Source organism: Rhipicephalus microplus, chromosome 6 (genome assembly GCF_043290135.1).
Source record: "Rhipicephalus microplus isolate Deutch F79 chromosome 6, USDA_Rmic, whole genome shotgun sequence".
Lineage (NCBI taxonomy): Eukaryota > Metazoa > Arthropoda > Arachnida > Ixodida > Ixodidae > Rhipicephalus > Rhipicephalus microplus.
The window spans coordinates 54,042,285-54,068,233 of record NC_134705.1 but is presented as its reverse complement, the minus strand read 5'-3'; the positions used below and the strand labels follow the sequence as shown (position 1 = coordinate 54,068,233).

Genomic DNA, 25,949 nt, shown 5'->3' with positions numbered 1-25,949 from the left:
TGAAACAAGGTTTTGTCTGCCTAATTTTGGCTCTGAAAACCCGGTTGTTCAGTGCCTATATATCCGGCCTCAAATCATGACTTCATGGTATAAGTCGAGTCACACACTACAAAAAGCACACGCGTTACTGCGCGTTTTCCCTTAAGACTCCTTAGTGGGTGCGCAGCAAGCTCGAAAGATTTTAGCACGCACTATTGCCCATGGTTTAAAGTATGCTACCAATTACAAAGAATGTAGCTGTACCCAAAAGCTTCACGGACAGAAGCCATCTTGAACTCGGTACGCACTAGAAACAGGATATCGCTATCACATTCATCTCTTGCATGCGAAGGTTAGGATCTCTCAATTTTGTTTTGAAACTCTTTCTGGCGAACTAGTAGACGCACTCTTGCATGGTAGCCACTTCGCCATAACTTACAACTCTTGAATAGTAGAGAAGTGTCCACTACGCAGCTCGAGTTGCTTAAGAACACCAATTTCGTGCATTTTATCAATAATCCTTGTTAGAAAATGCGGCATAAATTACACGAAACGAACAAAGGAGTCATAATGCAGCCATGCCTGGAATATAAATGTCCATGTGTTTTTTTCGACGTGAATCGAAGGTTCCCAATTCTTTCTTTGAACTCCTACAAAGAATACACACCCTCAATAGAAGTCATGAAGTTTTAAGTACGCATTTTAGGGATGTTACCTTGCAGTTCCATCAAAAAAGATCCGGGTAAAGTATACAGATACTTTTGTCAAGCCTTTTATCATGTCTACCTCACATGTTCGTCTGGTGGGCCCAGTTGTATAAAAGGTCCATACGGGCTCATCTGCTGAGAGAAACTGAACGAAAATAAATGAAATAATAAACGAATGCTTTCCGGTACTACATAACTGCAGAAATAAGTAGCAGTCGTGAGAAATTCATGGTGCGTGAACAGCATCAGCGAATGACCTGTGACATGCGTCAATGAATCTCGTCTTGCATTCGGGTATTATTTTTTACAGCAAAAGCTGTTATGAAATCACAACAAGGGTCACGTGCTGTGACGTAGTTGTCCGCCGCCACCGATGTTGGTAACCACTATCGCACAAAATAAGAAAAAAAAACTTAGTAATCAAAAACACCAAGGCACGTTGCCGGACTAGTTGGTTGGGGTTGATTATTGATATGTGTATAGAGCCTCACGACGCAAGTTGAAAATTAGTTCCAAGTTGGCACTGTGTCTTTCTCTCTTTTGTGTTTTTGTCGTGATGCACTATATCAATGTGAATCATGAAAAAAAGAACAAGAAAATTGCGGGCTTGGAACCCGGATTCCTCGTGTGCCAACTCAGCAATCTTCCGCAGAACTACGCCAGGGCTTGAAAGCAGGTTGCCTTGGGAAGTTTTGATATCGGGAAAGGAATTGCAATAGTATGCGTCATAAAGCGTTTTAGAACAGTAATAGCACAACCAGGCATCAAGCAACATGAGTTGCGTAATGGGTGGGTCATGCAATGCCCATTGCGAAAGCTTGTTGTTGATCACTTATTTATTGAGGCGCGTCCCCCCTTAGGAATATTCTTCGTCATCGTCAGCCAGTGATGACGAATAAACTTTGTTTTCATATCCGGCATATTAGTGGTCCGGGCTAGACCGCACAAGGAGGTACCGGGAGACCTTGTCTTTTTACAGCCTCCCTGGCATGCTGGATAGCCTATTTTTTGTCTTGAACCTCTGAGCTGAGCAGCACAAACCGCCACTGCTCCCGGAGGACCTCAAGAGAACTTGTTGATAAGTTGGGGCATTCCCATAATATATGTTTGTAAGACGCATTTTCTGTTACGCATAGCTTACATTTATTGTCCGGGTATAAGTGTGGGTAGCTCCTGTGGAGATGCACAGGGTTCGGGTAGCAGTTCGTCTGTAGCGGTCGGTATTCCAATGCTTCTTGCCTGTTTAGACTCGGATGAGGTGCGGGAAAGACGCGCCTTGCTTCTCTGTAGTGTTGCATGTATTTTGTGTATCTTGTAAATCGGTCTTTGTGTGGTTCGTTGGCGGCGTCAGAGAAGATCACCGAGCGGTGGGGTCGGGTTGCGCGGCGGATTAATTCTCGCGACAACTCATGAGCCAGCTCGTTAGGATTGGGTGTATCAGTCTCTGTGTTCGCCGGGAACCATACGAGGTACTTGAGTTCATCTACTTTGCGTAGTTCTTGGTTATTAGAGAGGATTCTGAGGGCTTGCTGTGAAATCCGTCCTTGCGTAAAATTTCTGATTGCTATTTGCGAATCGCTCAGTACGAATGAGTGTTTGTTGGAGGTGATAGCCATGGCTATGACTACCTCCTCAGCCTCCTTTATATTGTTTGTTATGACAGAGCACGCATTAACACAAATGCCGGACGTGTCAATCACGACAGCAGTGTGAGCTTTCCGTGCAGGGTATGGGCTAGCATCTACAAAAAGAGATTTACTGTTCGTGCCGTGTGCTTTGAGCAGTGCTTTTGCTCGGCATTTTCGGCGGTCCGTGTTGATAATCGGGTTCATGTTTTTCGGTATCGGGTTAGAGACGATCTTAGCTCTGATTGTATTGGGGATGTCATGTTTGACACCACGTTGTGCATGGTACATGATTCCTAATCTACTCATTATATTTATTCCCTTTTTTGTTTTAGTGAGCCTTTGTAGCTGGGATATCCGCTGAGCTTCTATAATCTCTTCAAGCGTATTGTGTAGTCCTAGCTGAAGAAAAAGGTCAGTGCTAGCATACTGAGGTATTCCTATCGCTTGCTTGTAGACCTTCCGGTGGAGTGCATTTATTTTGTTAGTTTCAGCTTTTTGCCAGTTGTGGTATGCTGCTACATAGATTATGTGACTTATGAGGAAGGTCTGGATTAGACAAATTACGTGGGCTTCTTTCATACCTCGGTGTTTATTCGTGACCCTGTGAATAGGTCTCATTGCATTCGTGACTTTGGCGTTTAGTCTGCGTATAGTCTCGCCGTTGGCACCGTTAGCCTCGATGACTAATCCCAGTACTCGTATTTTTGGAACTTCCGGTATAGCTGTGTCCTCCTGTGTATGAATCCTAATTTCCTCCTATTGCCGCTTGTTTTTCTCTGACTTGGGTGGTCTGCCTCTGATTGCTGGCCTGTAGAGAAGAAGTTCTGATTTTTCCAGCGAGCATGTGAGTCCTGTGCCTTCCAAGTATCGCTCAACTGTTTCTATTGCTTCTTGGAGTCTCTGTTCTATGTAGCCATTGCTGCCATTACTGACCCATATTGCGATGTCATCCGCATAGATAGAGTGATATATTGCCGGAATTTTATTTAACACTTTCGGTAGTTCAATCATGATTATTTTAAATAGCATTTGCGATATTACGGAGCCCTGCGGAGTGCCTCTGCAGCCCAATTCTTGGAGATCAGATGTAAGGCCTCCTAAGCTGAGCCTTGTTTTCCTGTTGGTCAAGAAGTTTCTAATGTAATTATAGGCTTGCTCACCCATGTTTAAGCTTGATATGCGGCTGAGAATTGTTTGATGAGCTGCATTGTCACATGCTTTCTTGAGATCCAGACCGAGTATGGCTCGTGTGGATCTTGTGGGGTAGTCTATGATTTGGTGTTTCATTTGTAGCATGGCGTCTTGGGTGGCTAGGTGACGACGGAAGCCTATCATCGTGTGTGGGCAGTATTCACCATCCTCAAGATAGTTGTTGGCTCTATGTAGAAATGCATGTTCCATTACTTTTGCTACGCATGACGTTAACGAGATGGGGTGGAGATTTACTTTGTTGATTGGCTTTCCAGGTATTGGTATAAAGATTGTTCTAGCCTCTCTGCATGCGTCGGGTATTGCCTCATCTGTCCAACATTTGTTTATATATCCAGTTGAAAATTCTATGGATTCATTGTCCAGGTTACGTAATGCTCGGTTGGTGACTCCATCGGGTCCCGGTGCTGATTTTACATTTAATTTGCGGAGCCCAGCTCTAACCTCTGCTACCTCAAAGTTTTGTCCATGTTGTGGTTGGTTTTGCCTGTATAGTTATGTTGTGATGGCGGCAATTTGGGCATGTAGATGTTTTCTAGATCTGCCATTAGCTGTTCCTCGTTTCCTTCGTATTCGCGTGTGAGACGACAGATAGTGTGTCTCTGTACAGTTTTGGTATTGGTGGGATTTAAAATAAACCTTAGCAACTTCCACGTTTGTGATATTCCAATATGGGTGCCCATGTCCTTACATATCTCCGCCCATTGTCGCTCACAAAGCTGCTTGCAGTGACTTTCAATATCTTTGTTGAGCTGTGCTATCTTTTTCCGGATTGTTCTGTTATGTCTTTGCCTCCGCCATTTGTGTTGTAACGCTTCTTTAGTTCGCCACAGGTGGATTAATGTGTTATCCATGCGCTCAACTAGGATATCTGTTTCTACTTCCTGTGTGGTTTCCTGACGGTGTCTATTATGCTCTCGCACCATTCCTGAATATCGTCAGGATTTTCGGTAATCGTTTTTCTGATCACCACAAATTTATCCCAGTCATCTAGACATCTCGTGTTACACATGGTCGTAATCCTGCCGCTATCGGTGAATGGTACGTGTGTTTCGAGTATGCGATGGTCACTTCCTAAATCATCGAATGTGTTGTGCCCTGTCGTCCCCAGGGCATTCTTGGTTATTGTAAGATCCGGTGTTGTGTCTCGCTGGGTGCTCGCACCTATGCGTGTGTGTGCATGCGGGTCTGTTATCAGAGTAAGCTGTTCATCTTGTATGCTCTGCCATAACCGTTTCCCTTTGGGGGTGGTGTAACCATACTCCGATGCCTCGTGTGCAGCGTTGAAGTTGCCGCACACGCCGCACACGATGCCTCGTGTGCGGCGTGTGCGGCGTCGAACAACAAAATTGTTCCAGTGCAAACCCATCGCCTGCCAAGACGAATGATCCTTCTCACCAGGAAATATTAGCGTGCGAGAGATCGTCCACTCTCCTCTTCTCCGCGGGCCAAAGTACGCGTGAGAGATGAGAGCTGCCACGCGTTCATTGCGCCGTCTTGCTGGTGATGCTGAAAACACGACAGTTCCCCCCCCCCCTCCCCCGAGAATCCCGCGAACAGCGGTAAGTGGTAGATATATTTTTCTTTCTTTCTTGTGGGCTCGGCAGCACCCCAGCGATGGCCCGCACTCACATGCAACGCCTGCTTTTTGTGCAGATATTCGGCGTGGCCCATCTTCAATCCTTCCCCGGTGGCCTGCAGCACGCTGCCCATCAGAGCCCGGCCTCCCAGGCTATGCTACCGCTGCACGCTTTGAACCCATCAGCCGGGATTCACCGTCTGCATTGTGCCGTGGATACCCTGCCGCCCGCACCGCACGAATGCCCTTCAATGTTCCCGCCTGTGCCTCCGTCACTGCTGCCGCCCTTCCCCTCATGGGCACGAGGCACGGAAACAGAACTGACGTCACACCGCTACGATAAAAGGTTCACCAAAGGCCGCGCGCTCTTCAGTGGGCTCGGCAGCACACTAGCGATGGCCCGCACTCACATGCAACGCCTGCTTTTTGTGCAGGTACGAAATTCTTGTTCCCTGTTTTCCAAGCGTACCAAATACGCTGCAATGCTAGCGCTGCCGAGCCCAAACTGTTGCTTAGAGGTTGTTTCTAGCTGTATTCGTGCCCTGCGAGTGCTGTTGCTATCATGTGGCGACATCGAGACAAACCCTGGCCCTGCAACTTGGTCCTCTAATACTGAAACCCCTAACGACGTTATGTCTGTCCTTAACGATATTCAGTCCGGCCAGGCAGCCATCCTTATTGAAATGAAATCCATGCGTTCTACGCTCCTGCAACACGAGCAAAATTTGAAGAAATTACTAAAAGACTTTCTAAAATTGAAGACAACTGCTCTGTAATAGCCGCGGTAAAAGAAGAGTGAGGTCAACGGCTTACAAACACTAACTGAGCAAAATTGTGGTGATATCGCTAGCCTTGTCGCCAGAATGGACGACTGTGAGAACAGACAGCGACGATGCAACCTTGTCTTTTACGGTTTTGAGGATGCCAGTGACGAGACTTGGGCACAGTCTGAGAAGCGCGTCATGGATCTATGTCTTGCCAATCTGGAAGTTTCAGTCCAACTAGAGACATTGAACGCGCTCAACGCATAGGGCGTTTTCAACTAAGTAAAAATAGACCCATCCTTGTCCGGTTCTGCCATTTCAAGGATCGAGAACTTGTGCTGTCCAACGCCAAAAAACTAAAAGACACCAATTACAGCATTAGCGAAGATCTTTCCCCCAACGCCCGCAAGGCCCGTAAGCACCTCACTGAATTTGGTAAAGCATCTCGCAAGGCCTATAAACTTCGGTACAACAAACTAACCATTGATGGCACCACTTACGTTTTCGATCTCTCTTCTGAAAAAGTAATCCCCCTTCACCCATAGCTACCACCTCCCACCTCAGCGAGTCTTAAATTAAACCCTGAACTTTTGTCAATTGTACACACTAACATTAGAAGCCTCTTGCCAAAATGCGACTCGCTCTTTAATCTTATCTGCACGACAGAATGCAACTTTGTTCTCTTAACTGAAACGTGGCTAAACCCTCCAATAAGCGATTCCGAATTAGCCACATGCTTTCCTGGCTTCACTATTACCGGCGAGATCGTGATGGTAAGCGTGGTGGTGGCGTCCTGATAGCTGCTCACAGTTGATTAAATTGCTCCTCAGTGGTCATCCCTTCCAGCCTTGAATAACTGTTTGTCTACTGCAGAAATTCATATCCCCCGGTTATCATCGGAGTCTGTTACCGACCCCCTGACGCAGATGCTTCATTTATCGCTAATTTCCGCAGTGCTCTTAACTTCCTGAATGCCTCTCATCCTAACATACCGGTTATTGTAATGGGTGACTTTAACTTCCCAGCAATAATCTGAACTAACCTCGCGCTCACGATATCTAAACACACTATGGAAAGCGACTTTGTCAACACGTGCCTAACATTTGGTTTATCTCAACTTGTTTCATTCCCAACGCGAGCTACTGAGCACTATTCAAATATTCTCGACCTCATTTTCACGTCACACCCCGACAATCTTGCATCCCTAGTTCCTCTCCCAGAGATTAGTGATCACGCTGTGCTTCACGCTTTGTTTTCTAATCAACTACCAGGCAAAAGCCATTCCAAGAAAACCCTCACACTCTACGATAAGGGTAACTATGCCGCCATTAACGACAAACTATCCATATTTTGTGAATGGTATTTAAACGACTTCTTCCAACGCCCCCTTGAAACTAACTGGTTTTTGTTCAAGTGCAAAATCCATGATTCGATCAATAGATTTATACCCACAATTACAATTACGGAACGGGAGTCTTCACCTTGGTTCAACATATCTCTTAAGCGTCTTAACAATAAGAAAAAGCGATTATATCGCTCGGCTAAACTGTCTAACAGCGCGAGCGCTTGGAACAAGTACTGCGGAACGGCAAATGAATTTGAATCACTCGCTGCGAAGGCTAAGCGTTCTTTTTTCTCTTCTACATTACCTAATATGCTACAAAATATCCCTAAACAATTTTGGAGAGCCATTAACCCCAACCCCACAAAAACGTTATCCTTACTTGATGAACACGGCGATCCTATTCCAGAACATGTTACCCCTCAAGTACTAAATACTGCCTTCTCTTCCGTATTTACCCCTGAATCTTGCAGCCCGCTTCCAGACTCCCCATTTCTCGATCATCCTGTCATGCCAGGCATTACATTCGATTCATACGGTATTGCAAAACTAATTGACGAATTGAAACTAACGTCATCCGCGGGAATGGATGGCATCAATTCCAAAATTCTGAAAAACACTAAGCCTATAACAAGCATTATTCTTTCGCACATATTTCAGCAGTCCATTTCATGCGGAGTGGTGCCGGAAGACTGGAAGCTTGGTAAGATCGTTCCTGTCCCGAAAAAAGGTCCTTCATCTTCACCGAGTAATTATCGCCCCATATCCATCACAAGTGTATGCTCTAAATTAATGGAACACATAATTTATTCCCACATAGTAATTTTTCTACGTTCAGTACATTTCTTTCACCCTAACCAACACGGTTTTCAAAAAGGACTTTCATGTGACACTCAACTCGCCCTGTTCGTTAACGACCTGAGTTCTTGCCTGGATAATACCATACCTGTACACGCCATTTTCACTGATTTCGAAAAACCTTTGACAAAGTTTCTAATAACAGATTATTTTTGAAGCTTTCACGTCTTAACCTTAATTGTCTTGTTTTTAATTGGATATGTGACTTCTTGCCTAACCGTAAGCCGTTCGTTTGTGCTGATAACCATCGCTCCTCCCTATCCGCTGTAACCTCCGGCGTACCTCAAGGCACGGTCCTTGGTCCTCTACTATTCCTAATCTATATTAACGACCTCCCCAATAACTTAGCGTCTAACGTTCGTCTGTTCGCAGACGACGGTGTCATTTATCGTCCTATTCACAATCCTAACGACCCTGTCATCCTACAGTCTGATCTTTGATTCAATCATGGTGCGAAAAATGGCTGATGTCTCTTAACATAAAGAAAACTTGTGTCATTTCCTTCCATCGCCGTCAATGCGATTGCTCCAATAAATACTTCCTATTTGATTCTGAAATAACAGCAGCTAATTCATGTAAATACCTCGGTATCACTCTAACTTCAGATCTGACCTGGTCATCCCACATTATGAACATCACTAATGACGCCAACCGCGTGCTTGGCTATCTCCGAAGAAACTTACGTCTAGCCCCACCTTCTGTTAAACTTTTAACCTATCTAACACTAGTCCGCGTGAAGCTAGAATACGCATGTGCCATCTGGGATCCCCATCAAATAACTCCTATTAAAACGCTTGAAACTATCCAAAATTGTGCAGCCAGATTCATTTATTCTGGCTATTCCTATCTTAGCAGCGTCACCGAACTAAAATCTCAAGCTAACATGGTTAACTTAGCTTCACGCCGCAAAAGTTCAAGACTGTGTTTGTTTCACACATTTTATCATGCATTACACCTAAACCATGTTATCGTTCCAGCCCATCGTCTTTAATGCCGTATCAGCCATTCGAAAGCGGTTTATCCATCCCGTGCGCATACCACTGCCCATCACTCTTCATTTTTTGTGCAAACATCAACATAATGGAACGATCTTAATGCTGACATCGTGCACCACTCCAGCATCGCCCATTTCAAAGAAGCCATCGAACAAATCATCTGTTTGTGAACTGTCTGCCCCCTCATGTAACACCCCATGACTGGGGCCCTTGAGGTATTATAAATAAATAAATAAATAAATAAATAAATAAATAAATAAATAAATAAATAAATAAGTGAATAAATAAATAAATAAATAAATAAATAGAGCTTGTCGTTTGAATGCTGAAAGAGGTACCCCTCGGTGGCTTAGCGGTTAAAGCCTCGCAGTCACGACGTGGAGTTCCAACATTCGATCTCGCGCGCCGGAGTCTTCTTTGTGGATTTTTTCTTTCTTGCGTTTTCATGTACATAGATACGTATACATATACGATGCATGACACTGACGCCGATGCCGGCGGTGAAATCCAGCCGAGAGTCTCCATATTATTGCTATCGCAATTAAAATGGGCGGCTTTACGTGCCGTTACATCATAACATTACCTAACTCCGTTTTTTTTCTTAGCCACTTTTTTACCTTAAGCCTATTTCACATGCGAGCGACCGAGTGGCGGTGGTCGCGGCGATGAGCGGTGAACGAACGCGTGGAAGCGCGTTCGTTTCACATGCACCGCTGCTACTGCTGCTCTTGCGCGATGCCCGCCACTCTGGTGGGCAGTGTGGTCCACTGAAGGCGCCGGTTAACTGCTGTTTTCAGTGGTATCTATAGGCCGCACTCTCCTCCAAGTGTCCTTTCTTTGGCACCCACCGTGCTGCGAGGTTCATCATCAATAGCTGCTCGGCCTTCACACGTCTGTAAGCTGATTGAACTGAGAGTAACATGAATTTTACAACAACTGAGCCACGTTTGCAATTGCTTTTTGCTTTGTCCTGGCTTTTCAACGTATGGTTCTTGTTGCGCGCTGATATAACTGACCATGGAGAAGCAAAAAAAAAAGAGGTTGATTGTATGGTTTTATTATACAGCTTTTCCAGCTCGGTGAATGCTTAAGAACTGCGAGCGTTTCAAGTGTCGGTGTTCTTCTAGTGTTTTCCACGGCTTACCCACGTGGAAGTTCTCAATAGAAACTGATGCGCGCGTGCTTGGCGCCACGGCTGCGACGAGATTCACGACGTCACTCACAGAGCAGCCAATGGCACGCCTGCTTGCGGATGACGCTGAGAATGACGTAACTGACAGCACAGTCACTGGAGACCACTCGTAAAACCAATTCCAAATGTTTTGTTTTTTGTTTCTCCTAGCGATATACAGCTTTTGCTGTTTTTGTAAGGTACAAGCGTCTCTAATAGTCCACACCATCCGATAGAGGAGTTTCCGTTTCGCTCAGCAATATACCGTTGAAATGCGCCTTGTTTAAACCCTCGTCCTTTCTTCCAAATGAGACGCTTTGGCCTGATACCATGGCACCGAGAAGCCTAGCGTTCCCAGTGCGCTTGGTTTGGATACTGTCATGAAAACTTGGTAGCGAATATTTGAAATTATGTGAAGCCAATAAATGAAGTATATGGCGAGTGTTTGATTCTCAGTAGCTTTGGTGTGAATTTTGCTGCAGAAGAGCACTTTAGCCTCGACGCAGTGGCAACGCGCAAGGACTACTAGTGTTTTACTTGCACAGTAGTTTGATTGAAATTGTGTATTTTCGATACCCCAACTCATAGTTCATTATTAAACTCATTGTACAACTGCATTGTAAACACTCGCCTTATACAAGCATATCTGTATAGCGGGTGCATGCCTCGCATAATTTGCTTGAGGTTGCGGGATGGTCTTCATCACTTTTTTGGGCGTATATTTTTTTCACTTTAAGCAGAAAATCTTTCCAGCTAGCACAATCTTTAATAAAGATTAATCAGTAATCGTATTTCACGCAACCCAAGCAATTCCTGAAGGGCCTGGTTATTGTGAGGACTATTGCAGATTCATAACACAGTGAAAATGTCGGAAGTGATAAAGGACATGCGTGTCGTGAGTGGTCTGGGTAGCTGTCATTTCTGCCCATAGGCATCTAAAGATTGCGGCAAGTACGTGCTTTGTACTTCATATATACCGAAGTTTGCACGATAATATTCTTCTGACTTGAGCCATTATTCTTAAAACTCGGAACTTTCTGAGTATTTCATTGTTTTCTGGACTTTTCCACGCCCTAATATCTTAAGTTTCGAGAATTTTTGTAATTTGAGCGTTAAAAAGTGCTCACAGGGCTTTTATTGTATTCAAGTTTAGCGATTTTGTTTTATCGCTTATTGTATTGTGAGTGCTAGATCAACAGTGTGCTGATGCTGTTACTACATTTAGATTTAAGAAACACATAATAACGAATTATACGTGAGGATACTGCCAGCCGTGAAACGTGCAAACATACCAACCATAGTGCAGGAAATTAAGAATCTACTGATTGTTTCGCGTGAAATAATCTCAATGGGTTTAACAAGTTTTTGAACATTGAAATTGGATTTGCTGATCGTCAGAAGGCACATACTGGGAGTTCGAGTTGTTTCCTTTGATTTTTCGACTTTCACATCAATACAGCTGTGCGAAATGCATTTTCGACAAAAAACAGTAGTTGAAAAGTATTGTGACGTGGTTATGACGTTGAAGAAGTCAGCAGGAATTGTGATCAAAGCAAAATATTTCACTCGTGCAACGTCGTGGACGAAAAAAAAACACGCCCAATGAAACAATACCCTCTAGCAATTGTCGGTCATCGATCGGCCAATAATCTGATCGTCAGTGTAATGAGTACTATTTACGGACCTTTTGAACGTGGATGTCAATATATTGTCTAGCGGGCAGCGCCATCTATAGTGTGCCAATCTGCTGACATGTGCGAAGCTCCGCGTTTGTATGGAGCTGCAGTCAGGTTTTTCGTTACGGCGTACTGAGATCCGCATCAATTAGGACATGATGTCTAGGTAGAAAATAAGTCTGTGAGGCCTTCTGAAACTTTTGATTCGTTCATTGACCAATATGATGATATGCGATGGCACTAATGGGTCGTAAGTTGTCGATGTCGTTTGTAATGGGCTAATATTTCGACTCGTTCTAGCAGAGCAAGCAAACGCTGCCATCCTTTCGGGATTTAATGATATTTTTTTCTGGACGGTAATCTTTAGTGCAGATTTTTTAATCGAGGTTTTTTATGCTGTCGCAGCTAGTACCAATCGCACATGGGGTCGTGCGTGAGTACACAATCTCCATTTTATTGCAAGAAAGACATCGGCTGACAAACTGTTGTCTATATCTTGTTGATATACTTTTTGTGACTGCCTATTAAACTCTCGTTGAATGCCCACCGGTATGAACGAAATTAGAACTATTTGCAAGTAGATGCTGGAGCATACAAAAAACGATGTTTACATGCGAGCGCAACTATTTTTCTTCTTTTGAGAGGTTCGGCATTTGACTGGATTTTGGCGGTATTCAACTCAAGATGGCTTCGGAGCTTGTTATCCTTGTGAGTCACAAACTCCTCCCGAGCTCGACCCTATGATCAGCATAGGAGGTGTTTTGTGTTTGTTTTGTAGTAACTTCCTCTACCAGCCTCTATGAGCTGTGCTGTTCTTACGATATTCTAGCTTTCGTTCGCAAAGCTTAGAAGTGACATTGAAAGCTTTTGAAACAATAGACAACCATAACAACGTGTTTTTTTGTTCTTAGAAAAAAATGAACCATGTTGTCTATAGTTGCGCGACTTTCCGCACATAGTTCTGAACTTCATAAACAATTGTCTTCCAAGTGAAAAAATATTTGTTATTATTTCTCTATTGTATTTTCATATCCCACATCCTGTGCGATACGTTTCACTGTCTTACGTAAGTTTTACGCTCACAACAAGGATCTCGCCACGTCCTTTTCATGTCGAGTTCAGTAAATGTTTGGGCTGTTTAAGGCCGGTGTGGAGCTTATGAAAAAGTGTATCATTTTGGTTAACCACGGCAGGGTGAGGATTTCTCGCATATGTTCTAATAGCGCTATACATAACTTCAGTGATTACCGTTTTGAGCTGAAATACGACGCTAATAGTTTTGACCAAACACATACTAAATAAAATAATAAAACGAAGCAAAAACGACACAGGTGGCTGCTCGAGGGGCGCTTAGATGTCTTAAATTTTAACTGACACGGCCATACTTGACCGCTTATGTGTGGTCGCCAATCTAAAAATATTCATTTGTCATTTTACCTTTTCGAACACAGCAAATTCTGGGTATATTGCGTCATTTGGCGATATATAACTTGTCATGCAACAGTAATGATGTAGGACGAAGCACCCCCAAACACTCAATGGTCAAATGGTGATGCGCGTCGCTTACGCTTAGAGATGGTTATTTCTCTATTTTTTTCTATGTTTGTTAGAACAACCAGAAACGACACTGTTGTTTTCCCCAGACCTTTCGCTGGCTGACATCACAAGAAAAGTGATGAAAATCTGCAACTCGACCTAAAACACGCTAAAACGTCCAAAATGCCACTCATTCAATCACCAGCCCATACACTCTGCGCCGTCGGCACGACACAGAAATAACGAACTCACTGTTTGCCAGTCCAGTCCTTTGAGCCCCATGTAGGTTCCTATAGACGTAGTTATTTGTACTCTCAGACCAACATTTAGAGGAAGCATACATAATCTTCACCCTAGCTATCAATAGTCGGCGCGGCTAGTGCTATAGGGGGTTATGGGCAAGTGGCTTGGTTACGTCGTAAATGATGAAGAGACAACGCTCGCCTCCAACACAGCCAGCATGTTACAAGAGCATGCAGGGCATTATCACGGCATGCCGTGCCATGTGATTAGCAGCTTCGCACCACAGCTGGGTGCCCCCTCGACGCGATAGAATATTCTTGTCTGTACATCAGTCATGAAACCTTCTGGGATTATTGCCGGCATTCGTGGAAGCTCTGACATAAACTTCATTCTTGGCGTCTTCGCTAGCCACGGTGGATAAATGGTTACGCTGCTGGGCTGCATACCTGAAGGTCGTGGGTTCACCCCGGCTGCAACGCCCATATTTAATTGGCGGCGGTATGGTAGAAGCAAATGTACTGTGTGATGCCGTTGCACGTCAAAGATCTACAGAGGTCAAAATTAATGGAGCCCTTCCCTATAGTATCCCTTATAGTTACGTCGTCGTTTTGGGACGTCAACCCGAGGTATTATTATTATTATTATTATAGCTTCGCTTCTTGCGACTAGTCATAACTGAACACTCTCAAACAAACGCGAATATTCCCAAGCATTTTGGCGAGGCCTGCTCCGAGCGTTGCTAACAATGTTGGTGGGTGGAACACGAGTACATCTGAATAACCCGAGAAACTCGACTCACAATGTCTTTCACTTGAACAGCCGTGTTCTCATGCAATGACTCCAAGCTCTAGAAGAAAAACGATCACTTTAAATAAGTATTGTCCCACAAAACTCATTATCTCCCCTAGCTGAAACTTGCCACGCTAAGAAAAGAGCACCGAAGTCTCTGTGAACCGTGGTGCGTGCACGGAAACGTGAAACTGGGGTTGGAGAGCATTGGGAAGTTGTCGCATCTCGTTCGAATACTGTTATAGAGCATTTATGCTATTCTTTACCATTATTGTTAAACAATTTAGGTTAATCAATTTCGCTTTGTTTTCTTGTTCCTCGGCTGCACTTAGATTTATATTTGTATGAAAAAACTCATTTCATTGATCGTGGCGTTGTATTCTTGCTTGCTCTTTTTGCAGGCTATTCCATATTTTTATTCTGCACTAATCATATGTTTTCATGTTTTCGTTTGTGAAGTGTTTTTCTTTGCTCCTGCCCACATGTCATAGAGTATTGTGGGCTACGCACTAGACAAGCCGACTTTCGGCTGCTTTTTTGTTTCGTAGTCTTAAATCTGTAAGTTTGCACAGGGTAGAAATAAAAATTTCATTTCATTTGATTCGGCGAAAGGACAATTGTTCGAGAGGCTGCTTTTTCTTGCTATAGTGGTACAACGAATGAATACAATACACAGTTGCGCAAAATGAAACAAGAGGATGCATTATATGGTATTTCAACTGTTTCCTAGCAATTACTCGGTCATACAAGCCCAGCGAAAAGCAGCCTATATCAATTCCTTGAATTTCATAACTCAGAAATGTTGGGCGTATACAGAGCGAAGGGAAACCGTGCACTGCGGCGGAATTTCGAGCGCTTGAATTGATTGCAAAATGGCGCAAGGGACCATGCCTGCTTACCTACTGCATCGAAAGACACGTATAGATTTCAATCATTGCGTGTCTGAGAACACAAATTTTTTTACTGAATATGGCTACAGTACTTATATATACTCACCTTGCGTCATTTGTCACGTAAATAAAAAAATTGTAAAATTAACAATAATTGCACATTTTTGTGCTTTATAGTGCAATAAATTGTGCAATTGGTTAGTACTGATTGTGCGTATTTTTATCTTCCAACTGCATCTTCATAAATATTCTTTTTGGAAAACTTCGAACTCAGTTGCGTACATTTCGAAGCCTACTCCACCAGCTACAATGAAATTTTCGTAGATTCCACTTGAACTCATGTTCAATTGTTTTAGGCCAACGCTTTTGAAAAGGATGTAGGCTATAATGATGAAAATAATAGATGAATTTTGAGAAGTCTCTCCTATAGCACGTGAAGAGTTAGTACAGCATAAATTTCTGGTGATGATTATAGAGGTACCCACTTATTAACTATGATTTTTGGTGATTTAGGTAAATCTTACACCCTCCTTGCATCTTCGTGTTTATTGTGGAACATTTTTTCTTGTTTTTCGATCACTTTGTGCAAAGCCCTGTAAGTTACCTGCTGTACTAATACTACTGATTTATGACACGGCTGATAACGCATTTCTGACGAATGCCGGTCTATTTTGTTACAAATATTTAAATATTGCTTGTTCTAGAACCCTAATTGTTATAAAGCAGATCATCGAATAATTACTAATTATGTACAGAACAAGGTATTCGGCTATTATTGTCATATTGAAAGTAATTGTCAAGACTATACGAACAGTTCTCTAGAGAGAACCGACTCCCAATATTATGCTTAAATTCCACCTTTTCCCCTTTTGTGAATTGGGCAGTTTTTTCGGTTTTGGCTAAAAAGTTAAAACTTTTAGCGGGACCGGCAAGGCAGGAGCGTCATGTTTCGTTTGTAGATTTACAATGTAAAAACAGCTACATAAAACAGCGCCTGTATAAAAAGAGCAGGATATGCTCTGCTGTCTGGTTGATTGATTGATTTGTTGGGTTTAACGTCCCAAAACCACTATTTGATTATGAGAGACGCCATAGTGGAGGGCTCCGGAAATTTTGACCACCTGGGGTTCTTTAACGTGCACCCAAATCTGAGCACACGGGCCTACAACATTTCCGGCTCCATCGGAAATGCAGCTGCCGCAGCCGGGATTCGAACCCGTGACCTGCGGGTCAGCAGCCGAGTACCTTAGCCACTAGACCACCGTGGCGGGGCTCTGCTGTCTGGTTCCATTCTCAGAGTCATAATATTGGCATTGTTGTCAAAAGAATAGCTTTGGACAACAATGAAGTTTTATATCTACAAAAAATCAGCCCCTGCCTAATTGTCGCTTATCCTCTCCATAATATACCATGAAATAATGGCTAAACTTAATCATCAAAGTATTGTTTGCTTTGTGATCAAAATATTTTGAGTTTTGCATGCCCATCTCAAAAAGTTGTGTTGCAACTGCATTTTAAGTAATACAATATAGGAGGCAGTAGAAAATGATAATCCGGCAGAATGGCTATACAGATACTCAATCGCAAAAAGGCCCTATACTGGCGTCATGTCTGAAAAGAAATCTCGCTTATGCATGTAATATTGCGTAGTAGAACAACAACATAACAACCACGCTTCACAAAAGGCGAATCGCTTAACCCCTGGGTCGTTTATGCTCCCCCTCTCGACGCTTAAATGGCTCAGTCAATATTTTTCATCGTCATCAGACCCAGGATGAACGAAGTGCACGTAATGTTTTGCAAATGCGTAGGAGCCACTACGCTTCTCCCCAAAATGATGCGTGATAGTGTTTCCTACTACCGCTAAAATTATGGGGACTGGCGTCGCACAACACTTCGAATATTTACTTCGTGTAGTCATCCAGAGTGATGGGGGCCGCACGTCAAGCTATCCAACAAGTTCAAGAGAAAGCAAGTCTGCAGCTGTGGCTGTGACAGTCACGCGTTTAGCGCGGATGTTTGCCAATTCCAAGCATCTTTTGTTGACCACGAACACTCTTGGCGTCTATCTATCTATCTATCTATCTATCTATCTATCTATCTATCTATCTATCTATCTATCTATCTATCTATCTATCTATCTATCTATCTATCTATCTGTCTATGTACCTATCTATCTACCTATCTATCTATCTATCTATCTATCTATCCATCTATCTATCTATCAATCTATTTACGTATCTAGCTAGCTCGTCGCTTACGTCATTGTGCTCTCGCTATCACCTCCTCACCTTGGTGTGAACAAAAATTAGTACGGGAGGGTAGGATGGTTTGACGAATATGAGGCGTGGGTCATGACATGGATAATGCCACTATCCACAATCCCATCGCTTACGTCGTGAAACACTTCTCACCAGACATTCGCACGTACCCGAAGGAGAAATAGTGGTTCGTTGAAACGCAGAGACATTAGCTGGCGTGAGTACATCACTAACTTGCTACTGTGCTAGGGGAAGGGGAATGGGAACTGCAAGACAGAAAGATAGAAAAAAAGTATTATATGTTAAAACAAAAATTATATACAGACAGTTCTTTGTTTCTTGGGCAAGAACGTGTGCGGACAAAATGACTTACTATGAGTTTTCAAGGTGCCACTAAAGTTTCTCAAGCCCACCAATATTGTATAAATACGCGAATAAAAGTTTCATCGCATGTGTCTGTTGCAAGTACGGTTATTCGGCACTGGTATGCGGGCATGCACCATAGGTTATTTGCGCTCAGTATGTACCCAGAAAAGACAAAATCACGAATGGGAAATTTTATCACGTGAGCCTTAAGAGGCACCTATTACTAGCAGCGTCGACCCCACGAATGCAAAGAGTAAATGTCAGGGTCCCAGCAGGAACCGACCCTAAACATTCTGCATGGAAATCAAGCACTTTACCACAGAGCCACGAAAAGCCTCAGAAAAACTTTTCAAATAAACCCTACCGTTTGTTAAACGTCAGTTGTGGTTGCAGCACGGGCAATACAATTTTATAAACATTGCATATTACTTTTATAGTATGGCCGTTCGGTTGGGTTAATGCTGTCGCAGTTAGGTTCCATGTGCTAAATTTTATTTATGTAGTTTTGTCCCGGGCAACCATTCTCGCGAGCACCAGTGCTGACTATCGGCTTATTGCTTTTGTTGTCTCTAGTACTCATGGTTCCGTTGGCATTGTGGCGCAAGTTAAAAAAAAACTAGTGTTATAAACATCTGCAACTCTTCAAGATATGCCCGTGCCTGCAACAATTATATATATTTGGCGTCGTTTGACGAAGTGTCGTTCCTTAAAAAAATACAACATGGTCACCTTCCCTCCACAAGCTTTCTCATAATGTGGATCCCCATGATACGTGGGATCTGCCGATTTTTCGCATTTGTTATTTAGGGAGATGGTGGAGCTTTGCGGTGTGCGAGACCTCGACACCCTCACGTGGGAGACCTATGGCTCGATCAACTGAACTGCTAGTTTCAGCAAACGTCCACCCTTCCTCCCCGATTCTAGAATAATTTCAAGCAGCCAAGGTTATAATCTGAGGTAATGTTTCGCTCCAACCTGAGCCATACAGTAAACGCTGAATAATGAATAATAAGATGGCAATAGCACCCAATACGTATGCATAAAAGACTCTCCGGCGTCACGTAATCCATTACACGATGACAAGCTCGAAACGGTGCTTTAGCTCGACATAATTCTTTTGACAGGGGCTCCATGGAATATGGATAAGTATTGATGTTGCAAATTTTGTGAATGAATGCTTACCTTACGAATATTGTTAGCCTGTTTTCCGATAAGGGGAAATTTGGATTCAATGGTGACGAAACAGGTTACAATAAAAACTGCCATGAGCACTGAATGTAGCCTCATGTTTCTTTCTCAAAGGTGTTGCGGAGCGCTGGATCAGCGGCAATTTGTGTTATGCTAGAGCACTCCTAATACTTTATTGTGAGTTATTACACATTAACTCGTATTGGACTTTGCTATTGTAAAAGAGAAGCAACAGGTGCATTGGGCTGGAAATCACGCAACCGGCGTACAATGCAGTAGGTGAATTAAAACAATGGCGTAATATGTCATTCGGGTGAAAGGGCAAGCGCAAAAAGTGTGTCCTCATATATTTACACAATCGCAAATATCCACATTATATTCGCAGCCAATATTCGGAAAATGGCTTCCTTATTCACTCTGCGCTTATGGCATCCTATTGTGCTCCTGTGTCGCTTTGGGAGCTAAGCGCTGCGAAACTCATAGAAACTGTCACCATTTTTGCTGCATTCTTTGAAGCCCTATTGCATAGAGTTTCGGAAGAAAGACCCTTCTGTGACTGGTGGCGATCTTTTTTCTTTGTTTTTTTTTGCCAAGTCTGTTGAATGTAGCAGGAAATCACAAACTTCGAATGGAGAGCTTGCAGTGGATCACTGCTCTTAGACGTCTTTTACAAATTTTATCGTTATAATGCATGTGTATTGCAAATATGAACGACCACGGGCCTGCTGGTGCTGCATAGCGAAAGAAAAATGTAGTGCATCAAAGACGGGAACAACAGAGAGTGTAACACATTACGCTACTGAAAAAAAGTTATTGCGCCAAGGCAATATAAACAAACGCAAGCCTCCTGACGCATGCCCAGATCCCATCATCATGAAAAACGTAGCTAATCAGTTGAAAAAAACATATGAACAATACCTCTTACTAGGGTGAACGCATTTTAACAATGTACAAGCAACGTGAACTCAAGATGCTTCATCCAAGAAACTGATTTCTTTCTTGCTAAAAAATACTGGAGCCGGATTCACAAAACTCACTTACGAAAACAATTTTGCACAAGAGAAATTTTGTTGCGTAAGTTGATGCACGAAACGAAAGAAAAACGTCGTAAGACGCCATCGTTGCCACATCAGCCGCTAGAATAAAGCGCACTGTTACTGCCCGGGAACATGTCAGCGATGGTGATGCAGTTGCTATATTGGCTTACGTCACCAAAAAGTGCTCAAAAGTAGATTCACGAGGCAACATTTTGCGTAAAAACAGCGTGGCTAAGAAGAATCCTAAGAGTAGTCCGGACCACCATTAGGAACAATGTGGCTACTTTAAACCTGCCGCAATGGTGGTATACTTTGGTGTCCTGGCTGGTTTTGAGTTAATACACGCCAATGAAGGGCTGCCTGATGACTGCCGGTGTGTTTTTGTTTCTTTCGGCACTTTGAGTTCCCTGTGTTGTTTCCCTTCTACTCAGTGGATGGTAATGACAACCACCGTCATCCAATAAGATGGAAGTCGCAGTAATTGAAGAACGCTATTGGGCGTTAATGGCGCAAAATTATTATTGTAAATATTTGTGGTTGGATGAAAACCAATGTGCTGCGTGAATGATCGGTGCATTCGAACGCGGCATGGCACAGGATCTACTTTATTTGTTATGTTGTTGTGTTGCAACCCATCTCATCCAATTAATAACACGACTCGAGATCTCTGCCTCATCGGTGGAGATTACCACCAATGAGGTTAATTGGAGCACATTCGTTGCACGCTATAGAAAATAAAAACGAGAGAAAATTTTTTGTGAGTGGTTCAAAAAGCTTGTGCTCTGGTGTACTTCGACTGGCTCTAACTGTCCGATGGATGCGATCTCCGAAATACAGCTGTCGATACACTTTGGGACAATCTGGAACGGCGCGTACATTGCAAACTAAAGCGTATAAGGAGTGCGCGTGATTACGCATGAAACTACAAACAAATCAAGCATTTTCACCTTCACTGTTGAGAAACTGATATGGACCGTGGTAATATGGCAAGCAGTAGGGATAAAATGACCCTAGTAACTTTAAATGACACCGTAAATACGCAAAACCTCCCAATTCTGGAGCAAACCTTGGCTGAATTCGTCCCTGCGACAATTACCAGCCATTTAACTTGGCGCAGGAACATCATTCAAAGGTAGAGCGAGCCACTGACATGTATTTCGTGCGACGCAGCGCCCACTTGACCTGGGAATGATTGCGTTGGGAAGGCGAATCCCCCATCACATGCTCTGATCGAAGCAGATGACAAACGCGAGCAGACGACGGCTTGGCCGACAGGCACAGCTTGTGATTGGTTGTGAAGGAATACTCTCAACATCAGCTCACTCCGTGACGTTGCCAAGACTTTTCTTTCATCTGGCACGCCTGTCGTGTTCATCATATTACCCCCCTTGCACATATTAAAATTTTGTTATGGCGTGAAACAGGCTTAAGTACTTTCTAAGAGCTTTTTTACGTGCTGCGCAGTTGTAGAAAACAACATGCGGTCGTAAACAGCATATCGGTCGGTGCGAAGATTAGCAAATGCTTCTCGCATGAGTTACTTCAGCTTTCGACCGGATGCGTTGTGATTACGGCTGCTTTTTCGGTTCGTGTAAGCAGTGTGGAAAGCTGCGGCAGTGCAATGATGTACGGTGAAGCTGCGAAGCCTGTGCGTCGGTGTCTTTAGCAAGCGGGGATCGGCGCCGGTGTATCGACGGCAACTTGCACTCTAGAAGCCTGCAGTGTGTGTTTGTGTGTGGAAAGTCAAGCGAACAGTTCGTTCGCTTGACTTTCCTGTCACTCAGGTGGGTGCTGTGCGACATTTCGAATTAACAGCGTTTTGGCACGTTACTTGAGTGACCACAAGTACGTGCGGAAACGTATGAACTACGCGCTGTGTTTGGTTCTTGCTTCACAACTGGTTAGCCCGTTCGCTTCTAATTTCTTGTGAACAATCTAGTGTCCGGGAGTGAAACAATGTTCGTTGTGAACAGTGATGCTGTATTGACGTTTCCAAGACTTGTAAAGAAGCTGTGCTCATGTGACCGAAAATCGAAAGACAGTATTGATAACTGTTTTGCCCTGCGAAGTTGCGGTCGTGGAGCTTGGCGCTTTTGTTTGTTAACTCATCACTTCTTCTTTTTGTGATAACCATAGTACTAGCACTGTGATGTGATGAATCAAAGCTGCGAAATGCTACATTCTGTTGTGGATCGTGTTACTTTGGTAGCGCGCCTAGACTGTTCTTCGGTAGGAACTTGAGAGTTCTATGTGGTGGTGGTGGTGGTGGTGGTAAAAAAAACATTTATTTCAGAAAAAGCCTACTAGAGAGTGAAGACGTGGCCCATCGGCGTGCTAGAGTGGCAAGATCCTATTCCGGGACGCCAGTGGAGCTGGAAGCTGCCCGTGCGCGCTCCACCAAGGAGCGTTGCGCAGCCAAGGTAGAGCAGCCGAACAGGTGCTCCTCCCAAGCTTCTCTAGTTGGGATAGGAAAAGGGGATGAGAAAGGGACGGGGTTAACTGGGCACGATGCTACGACGTGATATGTGTCGGCGAGGACATGACAGGTCGAGCAGGTGCCATTGATTTCCGGCAAAAAGTGCCTGGCGACCGCCGGACTGATAAAGGTGTTCGTCTGCAGGCGGCGTAGCGGTCGTTCGTCCGCTTTCTCCAAACCGCGTGCGGGATCCGGGTAGAGGCGGCGCGAAGCCCGGTAATAAGCAAAAATTTCGCGAAAGCGCGTCAGGTTGGTATTGCCAGATTCCGTCTCGGGACATGGAGGGGTAACGGCCCGGACAGGAGAAGCGCGAGCAGCGGCATTTGCCGCCTTGTTGCCGGGCAGGCCCGAGTGTCCTGGGGTCCAGACTACACGAATGGGATGAGGGCAAGAGGCTGCCTGTAGTAGGCGAGCTGACAGTGGGGCAATGGAACCCTGAGAACAGGCCGAGCGCAAGTCCGTCAGGATGGTGCGTGAGGCAGGGTGAGAGTCGGCGAAAGCTATGGCAACCTCTTCAGCGTGCGTTACTGTGTCTGCTCGAAAGGAGAGGCCATCGACGTGTTTGCCCTCTGTAATCACGGCAGCCGTGAAGTAATCTGAGGGGGAGGGACCCGAGACGTCGACGTAGAAAACACCAGGACGATCGGAGTGTCGCGTATGAAGGGTCGCGGCGCGTGCTAGTCTACGCCCAGGATGGAGGTCGCGGTTCATATTACGGGGTAGAGGTTCCACCCATAGCTTTTGACGCCAGCGCTCTGGTACCGGTTGCAGAGAGTCCTGGTCAGATATCGGGTTAAGGCCAAGTCTGTGTAGAAGACGGCGCCCTGAAGGCGTCTGCGACAGTCGATTGATTTGGTTAACGTGATGAGCTTCGCGCATCTCTGCAAAGGTGTGGTGTACCCCCTGAGCCGCGAATCGGCTGTTGGAAGTTGCAATAGGCAGGTCCAGAGCGCGTTTGTATACTGAACGAAGAAAGACGTCCAGCTGGTGCTCGTGTCGACGGCGCAGGCGAAGGTACGGCAAGGCGTAGAGGACGTGACTGGTCACAAACGCGTGCGCCGATCGGAGGGACTGAGACCTGCGGAGGCCGCCGAGCTTGGAGAAACTCGCCGTATCATGCGGCTCACTTGCTCGCTGGTGCATCTGAGGCCTGCTATTGTGCCCTTTGGATCCAAGGACGATGTGAGGTGAAGGCCAAGAACCCGAATAATTTGCACTGACGGGACGGGCCCGGACGGAAGAAAAATTTGAGGCGGCGGTAGCGGAGAGACTGAAAGAAGAGTCGATTTAGCTGGAGAGCACTCCAGGCCGCATTAACCAGCGTAGGTGTCCACCAGAAGGGCAGCCTTCTGATTGTGATTTGACTGCATATATTGTCTTGTGATATTGTCTGCATATAGTGCGTGTTGTATTCCCTCGACCTCGCTTAGAAGAGAGGGGAGGTTCATCACCGCTAAGTTAAAAAGCAAAGGAGACAGGACTGCCCCTTGAGGTGTACCCCGCGTGCCTAATAAGTACGGGCCGTGGTCGGTAGAATTAAGGCGAATGAAGGCGGTGCGATGTGAAAGAAAGGCGCGAATGTAGTTGAAAGTCTTCTGCCCGCAGTTTGTGGTAGACAGGTTAGTGAGTATAGTGCTGTGTTTGACGTTGTCGAACGCCTCGCGGAGATCGAGAGCGAGCACGGCTTTATCGTTAAGGCGCATAGTAGTCGGCTCTATGATATCGTGTTGAAGGTGGAGCAGGACGTCTTGTGCAGACAGATGCGGGCGAAAGCCAAACATTGTGTCGGCAAAGGTCCTCCTGGCCTCCAAGTAGGCGGAAAGGCGTTCGCGAACCATGGTTTTCATGAGTTTGCCTGCGCAAGACGTAAGTGAGATGGGTCTCAGTGCCTCGATACTAACGGACTTTGCCGTTTGGGTATGAATGTCACGACCGATGTAGTCAATTTCGTTGGAAGCGGAGAGCCGTCCCATATCAAATTTATAAGGTGGAGTAGCGAGAGGTGTGCTTGGTCGGGAAGATTTGCCAGGAGCAATACTGTGATTCCGTCGCGTCCAGGGGCCGTGCCCCGCCGCATTTTCGTGAGTGCAAATCGTAAATCAGAAACCATGTATGGGGCGTCGAAGTCGGTGTTAGGGGCGCCGGAATACGTATACGCTAGGCCTGCGGGATCAATTGTGCGGCAAATGTAGCGGTCACAAAGTTATCGCGCGAGTTCATCCGTAGTGCCCTGAAAGGCATGCAGAGCACGGTGGAGCTGGCGTTGCGTTTCTCCCCTGGTGGTGGAGGGATCGAGAAGGCTCCTAAATAGTCGACACGCACTCTTAGAGCTCATTTCGTTTGCAGCCTTCGAACAGGTGTCTGCCCAGTTAGCATCGGAAAGTTGTGCAGAGTATGCGTCCGCCTCTGCAGTGAGCGTCTCAATGCGAGCGCGAAGTTTCCGATTAAGTTTGTTGCGTTTCCAGCGCCTTACGAGCCCGCGGCGAGCGTGCCAAAGATGTAGAAGGTGCGGATCGATTGCAAGAGTCAAATTAGAGGTTGCAAGGGCGCGAGTGTTCGCTTGTTTCATATGGAGGGCGTATGATGCCCACGCTGCATATTCGGTCGAGGAGAGGATGGCGGGGAATGGTTGCATTCTGAACTGAGTCCAATCGGTGAGACGGGCTTGGCCCAAGTGTTGGCGCATTTTCTGCCGCGGTGTGAACGAAATGCGGAGTAAAAAGTGATCGCTGCCTAGGGTTTCGCCTAAATTTTTCCATGTAGCATCGCGGATGTGACGGGTGAGGGAGAGGTCGGGGCATGTGTCTCGCGTGACCGAGTTGCCGGAACGTGTGGGTTGTGCCGGATCGGAAAGAAGCGTGAGGCTCAGCGAGGAAATGAGCTCCTTGAGCTTTCTGCCCCGGGCCTTCTCGTAGTGGTAACCCCAGTGAGGGCTGGGGGCATTAAAGTCCCCGACAATAACCAGTGGTTGTCGGGCCGCTATACGCAGCGCCTGATGGAAGAGATGCGCAAACGAAGCCCTCGCAATGCGAGGGGGACAGTACACGTTTAAGATATGTATTGGTGGTTGGCCCCTCCGCTGAGACAGCACTGATATCATGCAGTAGTCGGAAGGAAGATTCAGATCGAGATCAATCTGTATCGCCGTGTAAGCTTTAAGCACGAGGAGGCATGTGGTGGTGCCGCCTACATAAGAGCAGTATCCAGAGAGGGATGGAGCAGGGCCAGATTCTTGGAGTGCCAAGACGGCCGGCT

General features: G+C 45.1%; 1 long non-coding RNA gene across 1 annotated transcript; it reads right to left on the bottom strand.

The window, feature by feature from the left end:
- Nucleotides 1-463: 463 nt before the first annotated feature.
- Nucleotides 464-19,362, bottom strand: LOC119168127 (uncharacterized). Its single transcript, XR_005109440.2, has 3 exons — nt 19,176-19,362; nt 695-831; nt 464-629 (listed from the first exon to the last, which is right to left on the bottom strand). It is a non-coding gene; the product is annotated as an uncharacterized LOC119168127 (long non-coding RNA).
- Between the last annotated feature and the right edge of the window lie 6,587 nt (nt 19,363-25,949).